Raw genomic sequence first — 6,652 nt, 5'->3', positions numbered from 1 at the left:
GTATTTGTGTGTGTGTGTGTGTGTGTGTATATATATATTATACACACACACACACAAACATATATATCCTATGGGTTCTGTTTCTCTGGAGAACTTTAACTGATATATATATATATATATACTCCTTTGCAAAACATTTTTTGCACGCACACACACATTTGCACATGCTGGAGTTTTTTTCAACATATTATTTTCCAAACATTTTTTCTTGTCAATACAGATACATAAAATTTCAATTTTAATAGCCTCAACATACTTCATGGTAGAAATGTGCTATAATTTATTTACCAATTCCTCTAGTATTAAACATTTGGATTTTAGAAAGAACACCATGATAAACACCTTTGTACATAAATCTTTGTCAAAACTTCCAATTGTTTTTTTAGACTAGCTTCTGCAAAGAGGATTTGCAGGATTCAAGTAAAAATATTTTAAGACTCTTAGGAGCTATCCATTTATTCATCAAAAAATATCTGTGGAGCCCCTATTAGAGTCAGGCACTGTGGTAGACACCAGTCATTCAATGATGAGAAAGACCCAGTGGTCCAGTGAAAAGGAAGAGAATTCTAAAAGCAGTAATAGTCCTGCTGACAACTGCCGTGATAGGGAAACCGTAGAGTACCATAGGAACACACCGGAAGTGAAACTGTTTTGGTTGTAGGGTTGCAGGAAGGCTTCCCAGCAGGAGTGACACCCATCTAAACTAAAGCCTGAGAGATGAAGAAGAATGAGCCTGAGGAAGGCTGGGCTGAGTAGAAACAGGCAGAAGGCACAGCATCTAGACAGACTTGGAGCAAGAGAGTGGATGGCACTTGGGTACATGATGGTCCTGTTGTTTGATAAGAAAAACACAAAGGAGCAAATTTATCTTGTTTTGTTTTGTTTCATTTGGTGGAGGTGGGGAGGAAGGAAGAAAAATAAAGAGCTAAGTTTTGCACCATTTGATTTGAGCTGCTTCTGAAAAATTCACATATGCCAAAAACCCAGTTTGATATATTTGGTTGAAGCTCAAATATATGAGATGAAAATAATCAGAAAATAATAGTTGAAGCATAAGCACAGATAATATTACCCACAGATAATATGTGTTGACTGAGAAAATAAATAGGGTAAGGGAACCTAAAGAACACCAACTGGCAGATCATCTGAGGTCAGAAGTTCAAGACCCGCCTGGCCAACATGGCAAAACCCCATCTCTACTAAAAGTACAAAAATTACCCTGGCATGGTGTCAGCTGCCTGTAATCCCAGCTACTCAGGAGGCTAAGGCAAGAAAATCACTTGAACCCAGGTGGTGGAAGTTGCAGTGAGCTGAGATGATGCACGCCACTGCACTCCAGCCTGGGCAACAAGAGCTAGACTCCGTCTCAATAAAAGGAAAAATAGAACACCAACTTTAAAGAGTAGGCAGAAGAAAATCCCACAAAGAAAGGATAGAGCAGGTTCAGTCAAAGACATAAGAACATCAAAAAGAGAGAGGTGGGCTGCTGTTTCGTACACAGCATAGCAGCTCCCTCACTGCAATCTATTGAAAGTCAACTCTCAACTTTAAAAAGAGAGAGAGTGGTATCCCAGAAACCAAGAGAGGACCAGGTTTCAAAAAGGGAATAATCAATCATTCTTTGGATATAACCAAAGAAACTTGTTGCCAACCTTGGCAAGAATAGTTTGGGGCAACGGTGGAAATTAAAACCACACTTCTGTGGGTGGAAGAGTGAGTAAAAAGTGAGAAAAGAAAGACAGTGAAGATTGCCAGATCACCTCCCAAAAGCATCATATGAGTTTATGCCATCAGTAGTATACTTCAGTACCATTTACTCTTTGTCCATACTGCTTATATAGCTTACAATAGCTAATTTAATAGTTACATGAAATATCATTTTACATAATATTTGTTCATTACTGATACTGTAGAAGGAGGCGTTTTGCAGGATCTGTGTCATCAGCACCTGCAGTGCTGATGATAGCAAGTGACCACAACTTACCTATGGCCTCTCCTGGAATCCATGTTCTTACACTACAGTGAACCTTCCCGCAACTCTTGCATATCACAGAAGCACAACTTTTGATAATTAGAAAGGAATTCAATGATTCTTTCAGAGAACCCAGTGAAACTCACTACACAACCAGGGAAAGCTGAGAGGAGGGAGGAGTGAATGTAGCACGAGAAGCCCGTGAGGAGAAGTGTCCCCTTGGGTCCAGGCAGGGACAGATTCTCACATGGATGAGAAGATGGCTGTCTACATCGTGTTCTCAGGAAATCAGGACAACTTTTCTTCCCCAAATCGTGTTTCTCTACCTTTACCTTCTCTAAAATGCTTTAAATTATGTATCAAGGACAAAAACTGTGTTTCCACAAATAACTTTTTTGAACGTTGGTGCCTAAACCAACTTAACCACAATGTACATAGATAATATTAGCTCCTTTCCTGGAAGCAGATTTTCAGGTATAGAAGATTAAATTAGAATACAGGCCCAGCTGATGCAACAAAGGCCAAAATAAAGTAACTTATCATATAGTTCAAATATCAGCAGATCAGGGCTCCATACTATTGGCGTCTTAGGTATCTGATTGCTGTGCACCCTAAATACCCTCTCTTATTTGTGGTCTAAGACATATTTCACACATACAGCAATCCTGACAACAATCCTTCCAATTATCTCAATTTCATTAATTGAGATGAGGCACATAGAGTAGAAATGGCATGTCTAATGTCATATAGTTACTTAGAGGAAGAATCAGAAACAACCTATGCTTCCTAATTCTTAATTCAGCTCTCTTTCCACAGAGTTCTTGAAGTGACATAAAAGCAGGAAGAAAAATAAATATTATGAAGATAAATTTTCCAGGATTTCTAGTTTTTCCTGAAGTTTATCTGGTTATAAGGAGTATTTTCCAACAAACAGGAAAAAGGAATGCTAGACTTAACTTTTCTTTAAGTCAAAACAGAACTTCTAAAAAGGCACAGTTGCTGCCTCTTAGCCACCTTAAAAAGGAGGGAAAATATGAATTCCCATTTCCCCTCATAACTCTCCTCCCATCACCACCACCAATCACTACCACATGACAAAAGATTACTATCTAAGGGCTAGCTTAGCCTTGGAGAATTTTCCTGAGAAGGAGATAATCTTGGGTGTTGTATCTCTTTGACTAAGAAGTAGTTCCATTTGGGTGGGGAAATGATATCAACACGTGTGCAGCCTGGGGAATGACTGGAGGGAAACGTTTGTTCACCACTGCATCTGCAGGGATGATACCGATGGCCAGCACATAGTGGAAACTCCACAAATAATCACTGAGTGAATAAGTGAATGGCTAAATGAACAAATAAGTCATAATTGTGTAAAAAGCCTTTTTTCCTTTGCAGGACTTCCATAAAACATATCAATAAGTATCAAAGGCAGAAACAGGCCACCCACAGCCAGGTCAATGGTGTAATGTGCTAAAAATATCCCAGGGGACATGAATTTCCTTTGGAGTGAAATAATGATGGTGGCTGAGGGCTTACCTAGAATTATGGCAACTGTATACTTAAATCTAAAACAGATACCATGGTTTCTTGAATCCAAATGTATTTGGGACACTAATGGTACAGAGCACCGCCACTCTTAGACCTGAGTAAGTGATGTTCCTGCTCTGAGTTCTGTGCCTCCACCCCAGCCATCACTCAGCTGTTCCTATCCCTTTCCCTATGAGAAAATCACAGGACAAAGGAGACATGTCCCTTTAGAGTATAAATACTTCTTCTTGACCATACTCTGGGTACCCAGGATTTCAGAATTCCCTGTACAAACATCCCCAGACCCATTTTTAAGATCTGCATGAGCCTCTTTCAAGGTTTATCTTCCCAGAAGCAGTTATCCCACCAGTGTGCACAACTCTAGGCCCAGTGGGTGGCCAAAAGATCACTGTTTGCCTGGATTGTAGGCATGTGGGCTAAGGTGTCCACATCATTGTGTGTAAGGCTCCTCAAAGTATGTGAGGGAGTGAGGGATAGGAAAAGAAGCAGGTAAATTATAAGATACACACCAAAAGCTGCAGGGCGAATCTCCCTAAAGCAGCACATTTTCGCACAAAACTACAAAAATCAAGAGTTCAAAAGTGGATCTGGGTATATGCAGGAATTTAATGTACTATAAATGTGATATTTCAAATCCACAGGGCAAAAGTGAATTTTTCAGGAGGTGGTATAAGAATTACTGGTTATCCATGCAGGGAAAAAAATAAACAAATGTAGATCCCTGTGTAAAAATTAACTTATTTTGGGACATACTCCTCTTAACCATGCAGTTCAAAATGGAGCTGCTAACCTGCAGAATCCTCACTCCTACCACCAGCCACCAAAGTTTGAAGCCAAGCTGGGCTAATCCTAGCAGCCTGCACCCATGGCAACCGCTGATTATTCCAAGGAAGAGCCACCTTACTCACTAGGTCAAACAGAGCCCTTCCCAGGCACTCGAACTTGGGAAAGGATAAGGAGAGAAAAGTGCATCAAGTCCAGTCCCTCTGAAGAGCATACGTAAGATGTGAGCATAGGAACTGTAAGCAGCCATCCTTGTAAGAATTTCACATTTACACCATTCCTTGATTCAAAAATCTCCTCCCATTACAGACTGCTTCTATCTTCTTTCACAGCTAAGCTATTCCTATCTCTTCATCTCATAGAGCATTTTATGATTCTCTATCTTGGCACATACCAAACTGTTTAGAGTTGTCAGTTTATTGTTCACTCATACAACCAACACTTTTTTGACAGCACCCCTTTCTGGAGTTAGAGCTATACCATCACTAAAATCAGCCTCCTGCCTCAAGAAGCCTATAGACTGGCAGAGGGTGGAGTGGTTGGACCATGTGCCCTACAGACAGACTGCCTGGGTTGCAATTTGCCAGTTATTACCTTTGTGACCTCAGCAAGACACTTAAATTCTCTGTGCCTTTGCTTCTTCATCTATAAAGTGAAGCGGATGATAATACTTGTGAGAATTAATGTGTTCATTAAAGTTTGGAATCACACCTGGCACATAGAGATCAAGGATAGCTTCTTTCAATTCTTTTTTAAATTGACAAATAAAATTGTATATATGCTTAGAAAAATATAAAATCAATAAATTATAAGAAGCAAATATGGAGAAAAACAAATCATTCACCTATTAAAGGAAAATAAAAATATTGCAATTATTTATTACATATGTATATATGTATGGTATACGACATTATGCTTTGAAATATGTGTACATTGTGGAATGGCTAAATCAAGCTAAGTAACATATGCATTACCTCCCATACTTACCATTTTTGTGGTAAGAACAGTTAAATCTACTTTCAGCAATTTTCAGAAATTTCTGTTGCAAATACGTTGTTATTAGCTATCATCACCATTACAATAGATGTCTTGAATTTATTCCTCATATCTAATTTAAACTTTATATCCTTTGACCAACATCTCCCCAAGCCCCTCCCTTCCCCCCACAAGCCTCTGGTAACCACAATTCTACTCTGTTTCTATAAATTCAATTTTTTTATATTCCACAAATAAGTGAGATTATGTGGGGCATGTCTTTCTGAGCCTGGCTTATTTCACTTGACATAATGTCCTTCAGGTTCAACTGTTTTGTCACAAATCACAGGATTTCCTCCTTTTTTAAGGCTGAATAGTATTCCATTGTGTATGTATGCCACGTTTTCTTTATCCATTCATCTATTGACGGATACGTAGGTTGATTCCATATCTTGGTTATTGTGAATAGTACTGTAATAAACATGGGAGTGCAGACATCTCTTTGACGTACTGATTTCATTTCCTTTGGATATATGCCCAATGATGAGTCTGCTGGATCATATAGTAGTTCTATTTTTGGTGTTTTGAGAAACCTCCCCACTGTTTTCCATAACGGCTGTACATTCCATTATGGAATTTACAGTCTCACCAACAGTGTGGAAGAGTTCCCTTCTCTTAACTTTCTCACCAACGGTTGTTAAATTTTGCCATTTTGATGATAGCCAAACTAACAGTTTGTAAGGTGATATCTCACTGTGGTCTTAATTTGCATGTTCCTAATGATTAATGATGTTGAGCATTTTTTTATATACCTCTTGGCCATTCATATGTCTTCATTTGAGAAATGTCTATTCAGGTCCTTGGCCTATTTTTTAATCAGGTTATTTGGGTGTTTTTGGCATGTAAGCTTCTTAAACATTCTGAGTGTTAACTCCTTAGTAGATGCAGAGCTTACAAATATTTTCTCCCATTCCATACGTTTTCTCTTCACTCCGTTTATTGTTTCTTTTTGCTGTGCAGAAGCTTTTTAGTTTAATATCGTCCCATTCGTCTATTTTTGGTTTTGTTGCCTGTGCTTTTGGGGTCATATTCAAAAATTCCTTGCTTACTGTGGATGAAAAGCTTTCTCCTGGGTACTATGTTCACTCTTTGGGTGGCAGGATCAATAGATGCCCAAATCACAGCATCATACACTATGCTTTTGTAACAAATCTGGAATTGTACCCCATGATTCTAATTTTTTTAATGGTCGCAACAGGGTATGTAATGTTGCAAAATTATTATGATGATGACATTTCACCTTGGCATAAAAAGAAATGTCTGTTGAAAATAAAACTCTGCAAAAAGAAAGAGAGAGAGAGAGAGAAAGAGAGA

The sequence above is a fragment of the Cebus imitator genome, unplaced genomic scaffold, assembly GCF_001604975.1.
Source record: "Cebus imitator isolate Cc_AM_T3 unplaced genomic scaffold, Cebus_imitator-1.0 Scaffold170, whole genome shotgun sequence".
Taxonomy (NCBI): domain Eukaryota; kingdom Metazoa; phylum Chordata; class Mammalia; order Primates; family Cebidae; genus Cebus; species Cebus imitator.
This window is presented reverse-complemented; position numbering follows the sequence as displayed.